This window comes from Diabrotica virgifera, chromosome 6 (genome assembly GCF_917563875.1).
Source record: "Diabrotica virgifera virgifera chromosome 6, PGI_DIABVI_V3a".
In the NCBI taxonomy this organism is placed as follows: domain Eukaryota; kingdom Metazoa; phylum Arthropoda; class Insecta; order Coleoptera; family Chrysomelidae; genus Diabrotica; species Diabrotica virgifera.
The window spans coordinates 165,804,656-165,821,003 of NC_065448.1; the positions used below are offsets into that span (position 1 = coordinate 165,804,656).

Here is a 16,348-nt window from a genome sequence, read left to right on the forward strand (position 1 = left end):
TCAAAAATACACTAGATAGAATAGATTTTATTGGGGTATATTCCAGACTCCTTGAGTTTGTACCCTATGTGCCCCCCCCTAATCGATTGTCTGGATCCGCCCCTGGTTGTAACTCGCCTAACAACCATTTTACACTCTCCGTTTTAATTATTTTTCCCGTTTAACTATTAAAAGGTTGTATGTTTTGAGTTATTTGCAATATAGCTAGAAGAAAATTAGTTTTTATGGTATATTTAAACAAAAGATCAACTCACAGTTTACACAATTTTAATTGGAAATTATAAATTTTACAATAACAGTAATATTCAACACAAGGTCTATCACTATCACAATATCTCTAAATTTTTCGCATTTTTATTGCGTATCTGTAAATATTTAATTTTAAACCATTTTACTTTATTACTTTACTCTTTTACTATTAATATCTACTTCAAAATTAACATGTGTGCCCTTAAATGGGTTAAAATTTAGAATTTGCTTCTGATTTATTTCATTTACGGATTTAGGCTTGCCTGAGGCTTTGGCATATTGTATCATGGTTATCCATATCCATTGATGTGGAGCATATACGACTCAATGTTTTTTCTGTTTTCCATAAGGGCATGCATTGAATCACACTCGTTTTGTGAATGTCTAAAAATACATGTGTAATGTTAATATTAAACTTTTTCACTACATAGAAGTACGTAGCAAACACTATTCGATACTTATTTTGTCCACCGCAACTACCAAAAAGAAAAAAACTCCGTAAATCCGTTTTTACTTTTATTTCGATAATTTGACTTTTTATTTCGATAATTTTACTTATGAGATGCACCATTAAGTTGGATTTATAGTTTGACGTAGCGTAGACGTAGACGCAACGGAGACGGAAGAAACGGACTGGAAACGTAAGAAAATAATATGCCAATTTATAATTCGACGTAGCGGAATTTTTGCGCATGAGTAGAAAGAATTACTTAATTCAACAACAACATAGCCTATGCTATAAATTATACATTATACGAACCGTAAACAAACTTTGTGTTTATTTATTTATACTATTATTTATTATAATATATAGGTATCCGTTTTGGTGTTACATGGGTTAGGAAATACACGAAGGTATGCTCCTTAGTGCCGTGGTATTTCTAACTATTTTGTTTCATTTCTTAGTCTTTAAAATGTTTAATGTTTATTAGATTTACCTATCGTATATGTGTGGATAACCCAGAATTAGACTAATAAACAACTCATATATTTATCTGAAATATTGAAACTACACCATGATATATTTTTATTAAATTAATAACTTAATTGTAACAAATAATTAACAAAATTCGAATATGTTAATAAACACCTTAACCTTACAAAATGGATGAGGGCGTGTCCACTTTGGGCTTTGAGTGACAGAACAAAATTCTTGATTTTGATTGGCCAGACATAAGAAACGCACTGTAAAAGATGAAAGTTGGTGAACTCTTCCGTTACGTTACGTTTCTCTTACGTTCCGTCAGGCGCTTGCGTTCATTTATAAACAAGAGTACACAAAACTCGGTGTTGAACTTTTCCAGTGCGTCTACGTTACGTCTACGTCTACGCTACGTCAAACTATAAATCCAACTTTATGTTTGAATACGTTATAAATTAAACATACGTGCAACAAAGTTGTAACTCATTTAAAAACCTTGTTAATAGTCAAGTATAAAGAAAGTAAATATTTTACATAGGGAGTATTCAGTGTTACTGCCTTCTTCAAGCTAAAATGGAGTAAAATGGCATACGTAACTTAAAATACAACTTCTTATTAGCCAAACTATTGGCAATTAAACTATGTCGTTTATATTGACGTATGCGCAATTTTTTGCTGAATTCGCCTGTGTTGAAATCTGAAAAAAGATGTAACTTGAGTTACAACCTTGTTCGATGGGGTGTCGATATATTATCCTAGAGAGAGTGTCATTCAGAGCGAAGTGACGACACCATCTTTTTTATTTGAATTAGTGTTGTTTCACTCTTACTCATAGTAAAGCTGCGACAGTAGTCCTCCCCTTCCGTGCCTATACTCACATTTAATGTAATCTTAGTTTGTCGATACAATGTGTTAAAAAGAGATGCCGCAAACCAAACCAGTCCATGAGATCTTGTCGTCAGGAAGCGCGGAAGGTACGCTCACTATATGTTAATACGTCTATGCTAAAATCATGGTAAATCTCTCGTATCAAAGTTATAGCACAGAATAAATAACCATACAGAAGCGAAACTCCTGCCGAAAACGGTAACATAATTTCCATGCTCATGTGTCAACGTAACTGGTGCAACCTCACTTTTGCGACTGACGTGACAGTTGTTTATAGTTAAATTTTATATTTATATGTTTTATTTTATATTTTATTTTAATTTTATGGTTAGTTAGTAGCAATCTGATTCTCGAAGCGTGAACATGTACCGTCATTAAAAGCGCTAGAGAACTTCCTTATCGTAAAACTACCTAATTAACTAGTAATTATCTTATCAGCATCAAAAAATTGTTAAAGTGAAAAGTAACAAAAACTAAGTGATTAGTGAAACAAACAAAAGAAATATGTTCCCTTCGGGGAACTTATTAGGATTTCATAATAATGGCCAACCAATTTATCAACAAATGAATACTATACAGGATGTCCCAACAATAAATAACCAGAACCAGTCAAATCAAACAGCAGTAAAACCGCAAGTACCATTTTTGTATTTTAATCAAACACCATCTAACCAGATAACAAATCAAATGTCATGCCTAAACCAAATACCTATTCCAACCCAAATAGCTATACCAAACCAAGTACAATTTCCTAGTCAATCAACTGCACAAAATATTCAAAACACTCAAAACCCTATTCAGTCACAATACACAACATTATCCACAAACCCTCAATGATCACTCTCATCATCACAAAACACCAATAACTACACAGATAGCGATAGCGACATAGAACTTAACGAAACAGAAAACCAAAATAAACATCCTTGGCAAGAAGTTGCCAATAAGAGAAAAAGACAAACAACTTCAGAAATGTCCAACCAAATCCAAACACAAAACAGATTTGATTCCCTCTCAAAAGAAAATCTAGATGAACAAACAGACAATTTATCAAATACACAAAACACAAATATCACCAAAAAAGATCCCCCACCGCCACCAATCTATATTTATGGAGTTACTGACTATAGTGCTATGATATCAAACCTTTAAACTGCAACTGCGGCAGAAACCTATTACACCAAGACCATTTCAAATAATACAGTAAAAATTAACCCTACAAACTCAGACACCTACAGGACACTCATACAGCATCTTAGAAAAGAAAACATTGTACATCACACTTACCAACCGAAACAAGAGAGGGCCTATAGAGTTGTCATAAGAGGATTACACCATTCAATACCCACAGGAGATATCTCGCATGAATTAAATAATAAGGGTTTTAAAGTTCGCAACATAATTAATGTTAGACATAGAGTTACCAAAGAACCATTGGCCTTATTCTTTGTCGATATAGAGCCAAACGAAAACAACAAAAACATATTTAACCTACAAGTCCTACGAAACTGCATAATAACAGTAGAACCACCTAGAATAAAAAATACAATAGTACAATGCACAAGGTGTCAACAATACGGGCACTCAAAAAGTTACTGCCTGAGGCCATTCGCCTGTGTTAAATGCGGTGGATCACATGACACAAAAACCTGCAAAAAAGCACGCGACACACCAGCAACATGTGCCTTATGTACTGGCAATCATCCAGCAAACTATAAAAGATGTGCTATATATAAAGACCTAGTCAATTCGAAAAACAAAAATATAACAAGCAGCATTCCTATACCTAGAGTTGCAAGTCTAAATAATAATAATAACACTAATGCTCACCACATACACCAATCACATGTAACATATGCTCAAGTTGCAGCAACTAATACTTCTTCACAAGACAACAACAATAAATCAGACCTTTCAAATAAACTTACAGAGTTCCTCAACGAATTTAAAAATATGTTTGCACAATTGATAAACCAAAACAGCATGATACTAAGCATGCTTACAACAGTGATAAATAGAACGTCGTAATGGCTAACTCACTTAGAATAGCAGAGTGGAACGCAAATGGTCTAACAAACCATGTGCAAGAAATTATACTATTTCTAAAATTAAACAAAATAGACATCCTACTTATATCCGAGAGTCACACAACTGAGAGGTCATTTATAAAAATTCCACACTACTCTGTCTATTAAGCAAACCATCCAGATGGAACAGCCCATGCTGGTTCAGTTGTAATAATTCGTACAGCTATAAAACACTACTAACTTGCTCCATATATCACCAACAAAATTCAGAGTACTATCATAAAAGTACATGCGCTCACCTTTCCATTAACAATAGCTTCTATCTACAGCCCACCATCAATCTGGAGGAATACAGAGTTTTTTGAACACCTTGGCTCACATTTCCTAGTGGCAGGGGACTGGAATGCAAAACATACAACCTGGGGAGCAAGACTGATACCTCCAAAACGCAGAAATCTATTAAAGATCATACAAGATAATAACCTGAAATACCTAACAACTGGTACCCCCACATACTGGCCCACTGATAACAACAAAATTCCTGATCTGTTAGACTTTGCTATAACTAAGGGAATACCTGAAATACACAGCGACATCACCCCCAGTTTTGATCAACATTCGGACCACAGTCCCATCTTGATTACCTTAAGTACCAATATAATTTGGAAAACTCCTGCACCAAGGCTATGTTCCAGTAACACGAATTGGGTTCAATTCAAAGAAGAAATCAATGAAAAAATATCTCTTGACATTCGACTCAAGCACAAAAACGATATTGAAGAAGCTGTAAAATATTTAACGGAACAAATACAACAGGCCGCTTGGAAAGCTACTCCTGTAAAGGAAAAAACCATTGATGAAAGGTATAGTATCCCCTCCATATTAGAACACTAGTAGAAGAGAGAAGAAGAGCCCGTCGCAAATGGCAAAGAACAAGAAACGCGATAGATAAAACAAATCTTAACAGGCTCACACACAGACTTCATTCCGCTATCCAAACAGCCAAAAACGAATCCTTTGAAACAACTCTCTTTGGAAAGCCACAAAGAAATTCAAAAAGCCGGTAGTAATGAAATCACCAATTAGAAAAAATGATGGAGCCTGGGCTAGATCAGATATAGAAAAATCCAACAGATTTGCAGAACATCTATCAACCGTCTTCTCCACCCCACAGGCCAACGATATTAACGACGAGAAAATTAGAGACTTCCTCAATGCACCCTGTCAGCTATCATTACCACTAAAATACTTCTCACCAAATGAAGTCCGTAACGTAATCAACCTGCTTAACCCTCATAAAGCTCCAGGATTTGACCTCATAACTCGCGAAATCTTAAAAAAACTCCCAAGAAAAGGTGTCCTGAGACTATGCTATTTTACAGTGCAATGGAAGTATGCACAAATTATAACGAAACCTAAACCTGGTAAACCTCTAACTGAAGCCAGTTCGTACAGACCAATAAGTCTCCTTCCGACTTTATCAAAAGTCTTCGAAAGGTTAATCCTTAACAGAATAGAAACAATAATACCTATAGAAAACCTTATCCCAGATCATCAGTTTGGTTTTCGCTCAAATCACTCAACCATACAACAGTGCCATAGATTAGTCAACAAAATAAAAGAGAGCCTAGAAGGGAAACAAATCTGTCTATCAGCATTCCTCGATATACAGCAAGCATTTGATAGAGTGTGGCACGAGGGTCTTCTCTTTAAAATAAAAACTCAGCTAACTGACCAAATCTATCTCCTCCTTAAATTATACTTGTCCGACAGATACTTCCAAGTTAAATACGAAGGTACTCTATCCAACTACCACCAAATAAAATCCGGAGTACCTCAAGGCAGTGTACTTGGCCCATTCCTTTACCAAATCTTCACTGCTGATATTCCTATTAGCGAAAATACACTAAGGAAACATTTGCGGATGACACTGGTATACTAGCATCATACATTAACGAAATATTAACATTTAACAAATTGCAAAATCATCTCAATGAACTAGAAGACTGGCTTAAATGCTGGAAAATAAACGTCAACACAAACAAGTCTTGTCAAGTAAATTTCACAAATCGAAGAATTAGATGTCCACAACTACACCTAAATAATTCACCTATACCAATAAAAACAGAAGTAAAGTACCTGGGCCTTCATCTAGACGAAAAACTTACTTGGAAATCACATATTGCAACCAAACGACGACACCTCGACCTAAAAGTTAAAAATATGAGCTGGCTAATCAACAGAAGATCGCAACTTTCATTAGAAAACAAACTGACCATCTATAAAACAATACTCAAACCAGTGTGGACATACGGAATCGAGCTGTGGGGCTGTAGCAAACCATCCAACACCAAAATACTACGGACATTCCAGTCAAAAACTATTCGTATGTCAGCTGGCCCATGGTATGTGTCAAACCAAACCCTTCATGCAGACCTCAACATCCCCTTCATCAATGATGTGATTGCTGACCACTTCAGAAGATACATGAATCGCAGCGCAGACCATCCAAACCATCTCATAGATGAATTATTCAACCCCCCACTGTTTGACAGACGTCTGAAAAGACTTTGGCCAGAAGACCTAGCTGCTAGGTAAATTCCAGAGAGTCGTCAATGGACGACACCTGCCACAAGCCAAGAACATACATCATATTTACTTATTACTGTATTGAAGTAGATTGTAAATTAGCAATAAATAAATAAATAAATAAAAAAAAAATTTATGGTTAAATTTTATATTTCATATTTAATTAATAACAACTTGTCAAAAATATTACCTAATTTGGAATGGTCTATTCCTTAGAACAGGGGTCGGCAACCTTTTTCGGATGGCGGGCCATGTTCAAAATAAAATTTTTTATGCGGGCCGCATATTCAAATTTAGCTTAAATAGTCTTCTTCTTCAGTCTGTTTGCATCCATCCCTGGACAAAGGTCTCCCCATGAGTTCTTCACTTCTCTCTTTTTTGTGCTATATTAGTGCCAGTATCTACCCATTTTTGATTTGACGTCGTCTACATCGTTTTTGTGGTTTTGCTTTAGTATGACCGGGCTCGTGTGGTCTCCAATGTATAATGTTTCGCGTCCACATTTCATTGCTTGGTCATGGCCAGTTCCATTTTATTTGCGCAATTTTTCCAATTGCATCTTCCACCTTCGTCCTGCGTCACACGTCCTTATTTTCGTTTATGTCCTTTCAGCTTAGTCCTAACATAGCTTGTTCGATGGACCTATGGAATCTATATTCATCTTTCATCTATTTTAAGGCATTTATAACGTCCTCGTTAGTAATTTTGGTAGTTCAGATTTTACATTTAATATTTCCATACCGCGGTTTTCTGGTTTTTCTATGTTGAACGAGTATAATTCTGTATAAATAGTAATATTCAATAATATTTATTAAATTATTTTTGTCATTTATAGTGATTCCATTTATATCTGTTATTAGGAGTATTTGTTGTCAGTCTTTCCTATTTAGAGTTTTTAACACTTTCATACTCTTGATTTTCCCTATAATATTTTCGATTTGTTCGGTATTTTAGTCCCTGATCCTTATCCTTTTTTTTATTGCCTTACTAAGTTCCTTATATTTTAGTAAATTTCGGTCCATGCAACTGTTGTCCTTAAGCGTCTGTTGTCTTTCTGTCTTTAATTTATAATTTTTCATAAGTTTGTTGATTTTTCCTAAAATTACATTAGTGCATTGACGGGCCGCACAAAAAGTTTTAAAGGGCCGCATGCGGCCCGCGGGCCACATGTTGCCGACCCCTGTTTTAGAACATCAAATTCTATTCTGTAACTGGTGCACAAGGTCAAATATTTCGGTCCCAACAAAATCAATGGAAACGACAGTCAGATTCGCTTCTGTGTGGTTATAGTCTAAGAGCTAGCGAATCCTTCGACTAACGGTCTTCCTGTAAGGATAGAAATTTGTATAGTGATAATTCATAGCACACCAAGACTAAAAACCACGACCTGGCAGGCATCAGCCCTGCACGTGTATCTACCAGGTGAATCGAAAAGTGCATAGTTTAGGGGTAAAATTAACTTTCTCCTGTAAGGTTTAAATTTATGTATGTGTTTGAGTTAGTCAGTCATTTAGAAGAAATGTGTACAATGACAGGCGATTATGAACAGCATAAGTAGTCCAGAGAAATAAGATTTTTCTCGTGACACATCCCCCTCCAGGCCGAAACCAAATTTTTTGAGTAGTATGGACATCTATATTAATAACCTTTATGTTTCCTGCAGCCGATTTTGATGATATACATAGTTATAAACAAATTAAGATGAAAAAACGGTAAATTTTCGCTTTTCAACGAAAACATTTCGTTTATAAATTCGCAAAAGTGTGTGTGTTATTGCGTTGCCGCTCCTGCAATACTCAGATCAGATTTATCCATTGATTCTTATGTAGTTTTTTTCTTCTGAATCCAAATCTGAAAACGGCATTTCGATATTTCTAACCGTCTTCGAGATAATCGACCTCAAAGTCTAAAATGTGACGTCACAATAGTTTTATTTTCTTCCGACACACTACACGTCCAGCTGAAATCGTTGCTATTAAGTAGGCTAGTTTTTCAATCTCGATTTGTTAAGCAAAGCATAGGTTATTTACATTTGAGTTTGACACTTCTTGAATGTCAAACAGTATTAATAAAACATCAACGACATTTGATAGTGAATTTAATTATTATATAAAATAAATAAGATGTTTAAAAATACAATTTGAGTATATTTTAAAAGCAGTAATTTATTAACAGCTTTAAAAAAGGTTTATACGAGTATACGGCCTCCCCTTTATGATAAATGGACTGTTCCATTTGCTACGAAATTAAAATATAGTCGGTTCGTTAAACTCGACACAACCGGCTAGTGATTTTAGTAGGTAATTTTTTTGTTTTTTTGCGAATTTTGCCAAAATTGGCAAAATTACTAATTATTTAGTAATTATTAACTAATTAGTAATATTTTTTTTGCCCAATTGGCAAAATTATTGACTAAAATCACTAGTCAGTTGTGTCTGAGTTTAGCGAACCGACAGTATATGAAATAATATTGTTTGGTATAAAAAATTATGGTCTGATATGTTCAATTACATTCTTCTAATGGAAAAAAATATTTGAAGATTTTTCTCAAATTATGGATACCAACAACATTTTCATTTATAACTTTTTTATTTTTAATTTGACGAAGAAAAGTTATTCTTCACAAAAAATTCTTCATGTTCTAAGGTTTATGATGCAACCATCATATATAAAATTTTATTAATTTTATACGAGGTATATAAAAAATATGAATTTTGATCAAGAGTAAACTACCTTTATAGTTCATAACTAGTGTGACCAACTCCAAGTTAGTCCAATTCGGGAAAAGGCTGAAAAAAAAACCTAAAATCCGGGAGTTTTCAATGAAAATCGGGCCATAATTTTTGATGTTTCGACTTCCAATCTGGAAATCGTTCTCGGAAAAATTAGAAAATTTAACTGATGTTGGATTTGCATGTAAATAGAACCTTAATGCCTTAGGTTAACATCAAAATATAATTATCATTATTTGATATTCATGTTTTTGAATCGTCTTTCAAAGACGATAATTAAAATTAAAATACAGAAACTAGAAAAAGTCCAGGGTTTGAGATTTTGTAGAACTGTAATACCACGATATAAAATGCAAGCGTTTCGGATGTGATATTAGTATGTATTACACTCTAGAAATTGTCGACTGTTTTTCGTCCCACCAATTCAATTTCATGTGAATTCTTAGAAGAATAACGTATTCAAAATTTCACAATAAAATTTTACCAAAACGTTGAAAATTGGGATGGCCCGGAAGCCTTGCCCGGGACGCGACTTCGCAATTCGGGCCATGTCCCGGATTTTTCGGGCTAGTTGGTCACACTATTCATAACACTTAAATTAGAATGATATAATTGCACATTAAAACATAATTATTAATTCTAAACTACTTTTCATAATAGCAATTTTCCATATTATGATTTAAAATACGTAAATAAACAAAGTTTTCGTTATGATAACGCTCGCATTTTCAGCTTGTTTCGTCTATAACCAAAAAGTTAAGCATTTTAAACAAATTTGAGAGTAAGAAACTCATAAATCGTCTAAAAAATTTCAATATGGCGTTTGCTGAATATGTCTATCCTTTTTGGTTGCTTAGAAAATTGCAAAATAAATCATAAATTTTGAGTTTTTATAAATATTCATAACTTATGTAAAAATTAACTTAGAACCTTCTTATTACACGAATTGCTGAGACTTCTGGTGCTTAAATTATATTTTAAATTTCAAAGTAATTGGTCAAATAGTTTAAAAGTTATTTAATTTGTTTATCGTAAATTCATTTTTTTTGCAACACTATAAGTCAGAAAATTATGAGGTTACAGTAAGACTTCTGACAGTTTATGGAAGAAGAACATTTATACTATTGACTTAATTAAAAAAAAATGACAAAAAGTAATTTTAAACAGTGTAAAATTATTTTGCAAAAACACGTTGATTTTTTGCTTACTTATAAACAATTAGAATAACTTTTTTACCGTTACCCGTAGAAAAATTATTTTTTCATATTTGGAAAGACTGAATTTTTATACACATTTAGAAAGAAAAACAATTGTCCTAGGACAATTAGGGACGAAATTAGCCGCCCCTTTTTTTAATTCACATGTTTTTGCAAAATAATTTTGCAGTATTTAGAATTATTTTTTGTCATTTTTTTAAATTAAATTAATAGTATAAATCTTCTTCTTTCATAAACTATCCAAAGTACCTATTAGTGTAACTTCATCATTTTCTGACTTATAACGTTGCAAAAAAATTAATTTGGGATAAACAAATTAAATATCTCTTAAACTATTTGACCAATTGCTTTGACATTGAGGGTATGATTTAAGCACCAGAAGTCTCAGCATTCCGTGTAATAAGAACGTTCTAAGTTAATTTTTACATAAGTTATGGATATTTATAAAAAATCAAAATTTAAGATTTATTTTGCAATTTTCTAAGCAACCGCCTATAGACATATTCAGCGAACGCCATATTGAAGTTTTTTATATGATATATGAGTTTCTCATTCTCAAATTTGTTTAAAATACTTATTTATTTATTTATTTAGCGTATGGCTACATCACAGGTTCATATATATACATATATATAAATTACAAACAACAGTAAATACAAAAATATTCTACAAACAAACATCTAGATTATAAATATATTCGATTGACTCTTTTGTAGCAACCAGGAAATCCGAAGGGTTGCCGTTATAGGATCTAATCGGGCATTCCTCTACCATGTGTTTTACTGTTTGCCTTTCGGCGCCGCAGTCGCAATTTGGTGATTGTATTTTTCCCCATCTGAAAAGTGAGTCGGAACATCTGCCACAGTTCGTCCTTATTCTATTGAGTGTGGTCCAAATTCGTCTCGGTTGGTTGAAGCCCTCAGGTTTGCTTGTAATACATGGCATGTTCCAGTTAGCTGGTGCAGCGTTATTCTCCCATTGTTCTCTCCACCGTTCAGTTACATTAAAGTTTTGATCTACTAGCCTTTTTGCTGTTTTTAGAGGCGGGTGTCTTGAACGGAGCCTATTTATGTCTCTGGCGGAAGTTCCGACATGGGAGCGGAGCTCAGGATCAGTATTGATTTTTGTAAATTCTCTGACAAGGGCATGTTCCCGGCGGATGGGTGGTGGAGCTATATAACTCAAAGCTGGTAACCAGTAAGTGGGCGTGGCCTTGATTGTGCCCGATATAGTTCGCATGGCTTGGTTGAGTTGGACATCAACACGGTGAGTATGTGGACTGTTTATCCATACTGGTGCACAGTATTCCGATACGGGGTATACCAGTCCTAATGCTGTCGACCTAAGTGTGGGTGCTGAGGAGCCCCATGTAGTGCCGCAGAGCTTGTGCAGGATGTTGTTACGAGTTCGGAGTTTTGCAGCAGTCTTAGTAAGATGCTCTTTAAAGTTTAGCGTTCTGTCAAGTGTAACACCTAAGTATTTTGGGTGTTTATTATAGTTAAGGAGTCTGTCCTCAAAATGGATTTGAGGTTGATAGTTGGCCATCTTGTTGTTCAAATTGAAGCAGGACACTTCTGTCTTAGTTGGATTGGGTTGCAATCTCCATTTGCGGAAATAATTCCCTAGGGCATTTAAATCGTTTGTTAGAATGCGTTCAGTGACCTCGAATTCTTTATGACTTGCGGCAAGCGTCCAGTCGTCTGCGTATCCAAACTTTTTTGATGTGGTTTCTGGCATGTCTGCTATGTAGAGGCTGAAAAGCATGGGAGCCAGCACGGATCCTTGTGGAAGTCCATTATTCAGTTTTCTTTGGGTACTAGTCTTGTCTCCCAATATAACTTTAAAACATCTGTTGGATAGCATGGCGTTAATAACCTCAGTGGTCTTTCTGCATGGGATTATTCGCATTAATTTATATATTGCCCCTTGTCGCCACACAGTGTCGTAAGCAGCAGATAGATCGATGAAGACAGCGGTTGTTTTTAATTGCTTTTGAAAGTTTGATTCCACATAATTGGTCAGGGCGAGTACCTGGTCTGTGCAGCTGCGGTTTGGCCGAAATGCTGCCTGTTCCACTGGTAAATGTTGGAATATGGTTTTGCTGATTCTATTATACAACAGTCTTTCGAACAATTTGTACACCATACTTAAGAGTGCGATGGGGCGGTAGTTTTTCGGTGAATTATTACTTTTCCCTGGTTTTAAAATGGCGACGATTTTTGCATTTTTGGGTTGGTGGGGGACGTTTCCCGTTTGAAGGATGTCAGAAAAGAATTTTGCGAGCCATTGCCTAGTGAATCTGCCGCTATGTTTGAGGAACTCAGCGTGAATGGCGTCGAAAAAATAAAATAAAATATACATAAAATAAATAAATAAATAAATAAATAAATAAATAAAATATAAATAAAATATAAAATAAAATAAAATACTTAACTTTTTGGTAATAGACGAAAAAAGCGAAAATTTACCGTTTTTTGATCTTCATTTGTTTATAACTATGTATATCATAAAAATCGGCTGCAGGAAACATATAGGTTATTAATATAGATGTCCATACTCTTCAAAAAATTTGGTTTCGGCCTGGAGGGGGTTGTGTCACCAACAGGATATTTTTTTCCTTATTTCTCTGAACTAAAGACCTTGCCAGGCGAGGGGAAAGATTAGGGGTTTTTCCTAAAATTATTTTTTTTGCATTGAACAAAGTTTTGTTAGATTTTTTGAATCATTCCAAACAAAAAAGGTCTTTAGTTATTTTTCTCTTAGGTTACTAGTTTTTGACATATACGCGATTAAAAATTTAAAAATTGCGAAATCGGCCATTATTAATCCTGAATCGGACATTTAACTGAAAATTTCAATGTTACCAAGGTAAACAAGGTCTTTAAACATCGAGGGGCTTTAATCAAGGTCTTTAAACATCGATTGATGAAATCCCGAAGAGTTTTTTGCAATACAATATCGAAAACCCCTTTGTTTTTTAATTGCTAATCAAGCGGGTGCGACACTGTAGTATAAGTGAGGACGTTTGAGTTTGCATAAATTCATTATCTCGAGAATGGGCGTTTAAAAATAAAATCGACGTGTCTGAGGATTTCTCTTCAAATTTGCCCATTCTCGAGATAATGAATTTATGCAAACTCAAACGTCCTCACTTATACCACAGTATATAGAGGTTCCACAGTAAAATCACTCTTCTGTCGGCGCTTTGAGTTCAGGAAGTAATACCGGCAGTCCGCAATTGGTAATTCACCAGTGGTGGATGCAGGTTTTCCCTGTTAAAAGCCGTACGTTTCTATGCGAATAGCAATGCGATAGTGGGGCAAAAGCGACTGCCAACATTGCGCGGTCGCCATGCGCGACTACAGATTTTACTTCCAATTTTTCGGTGAGTGGTTCTACTGTCCCTCTTTATACTGTGCTTATACTACAGTGTCGCGCCCGCTCGATTAACAATTAAAAAACAAAGGGATTTTCGATATTGTATTGCAAAGAACTCTTCGGAATTTCATCAATCGATGTTTAAAGAATATCTACCTACCTTGGCAAGATTGAAATTTTCAGTTAAATGCCCGATTCATGGATAAAATGGCCGATTTCGCAATTTTTAAATTTTTAATCGCTTAATGTCAAAAACTATTAACCTAAGAGAAAAGTCACTAAAGACCTTTTCTGTTTGGAATGATTTAAAAAATCTAAAAAAACTTTGTTCGATGCAAAAATAATAATTTTAGGAAAAAACCCTAATCTTTCCCCTCGCCTTGCAAGGTATTATGCTGTTCAGAATCGCCTGTCATTGTACACATTTTTTCTAAATGAATTACTCAAACACATACTTAAATTTAAACCTTACAGGAGAAAGTTTATTTTACCCCTAAACTATGCACTTTTCGATTCATCTGGTAGATACACGTGCAGGGCTGATGCCTGCCAGGTCATGGTTTTTAGCCTTGGTGTGCTATGAATTATCACTATACAAATTTCAAGCCTTACAGGAAGACCGTTAGTCGGAGGGTTCACTAGCTCTTAGACTATTAATAATCGGCGTATTCGCCGTGAGCCGATGAGTAGAGGGGAGTTGACAGTTTTCGCCAGCGCTGTTAGTGGCAGTTTTGCGTATTGAATTTGTACAATTTTATCAGAAAAAAGTACGAGTTTCAAACCGCGAGAGAGCGCTACCGACGAAACTCACAACCAATAAAAAGAGAGGTAACCTCTAAATTTCACACTTCTTCTTTTTTCAATGGCCTCTTGCGTAAGCAGTCATCCAGTCGCACGAATTTATATATTAAATATTAAAATTATTATAATGAATAAAATAAAAAAAAAACATAATTACTTTTACTATTAATGTGTATTCGTTCAGTAATCAGGTTACAATAATATTTCAGTTCATAATTTGTGTTTTTCTAGATAAATATCTGTTTTTCTCGTTTTGTATATTTCAAATACACCGATTTTATCAGAAAAGTATAAGTTTCAAACCGTGAGAGATCGCTACCGTCGAAACTCATAGCCAATAGGGCTTTTCATTCACAGTCATTTGTTTCGAGCTTATGTCATGTGTCACATAATATTGCCTATATTATAATATAGCCCTATTGATTGGTATTGATGACAGTTAACCCATAATAATCAGCCGTGTGATGAATTACCGAAGTTATTTTTAACGTTTGCGTTAAAGTTAACTATCAATAACTATAAAATGTAAATTCGGTGTGATGGATTATCCACCGTTGTCTAAAAAGTTGTCTAAAAAGAGAACCTTATGTAGAATCAGTCAAAATTTGAGCGAGAAAGAGAATCACGAGAAGTTGGTATACCTGCCCACGGCTACCGATGACCGAACAGCTTTTCGATGTTCGGTGGTGAATCGTAAAAGTAGATAGAAGGAACAAAGAAAAAGAACAGTACTTAAAACCCTTGGATGTTTATAAATAAAAATTTCAACTTGTATCTCTCGTTTTAATTTTTGTATAATTTTTAAAATTGCATTACCTTTCTATTTTTAAATTATTAGCTTTCTTTTTTATTTTTATTATTAGTCGTCGCTGGGCCATCGAGGTGTAAACATCGTTAAAGCGCTCCGAAAAACCGGTGATTAAGAATTCTAATTATATTATCAACAACAATAAAAAAACCCATTAGCAATAAGTGAGCAAAACAAAAAAATATGTTCCCTTCGGGGAATCTTATTGGGTTCAGAAATGGACAACCAGTTTATCAACAACAAAACATACAGAGTGATCCAATAAATCTACAAATAACACAAGCAACCAATAACCAACTACAGTTGCATCCAACAATAATGGACCAACCAGAAAATTCAATGAACATGAATATGCCAACTATGCAACAACTCCTATACAGACCGTAAATACAAACTATTACTCTCAACCAGTTCAGCAGCAAATTCCGACATCAAGTAAAAATAGTGCAAATATCGAAGACAGAGAAACTCACTATATAACATCAACCAGCGAATATGAAGAAGAAAATCAGACAAACAGTAAACACGCATGGCAAGTCATGGAAAGCAATAAAAGGAAGAAAATACATAACAACAAACAAAATCCAAGCGAAATTGAAACAGGTAACCGATTCCAGCCGTTGTCAAAAGAAACAGAAGAAAATACTGGAAACGCAGAAACCAACAACATACCAAAACCTCAACCAATATTTGTACACGGGGTACGGGATTTCAACTAGATGACAAAGCAATTAGAG

General features: G+C 34.6%; 1 protein-coding gene across 1 annotated transcript in view; it reads right to left on the bottom strand.

Moving 5' to 3' along the window:
* Nucleotides 1–322: 322 nt before the first annotated feature.
* Nucleotides 323–16,348, bottom strand: part of LOC126887019 (uncharacterized) — a 30,528-nt gene continuing 14,502 nt past the window's right edge. The window contains exon 2 of the mRNA XM_050654325.1: nt 323–633. The gene's annotated coding sequence lies outside the window, so the exon portion shown is untranslated. The remainder of the gene's footprint in view (nt 634–16,348) is intronic.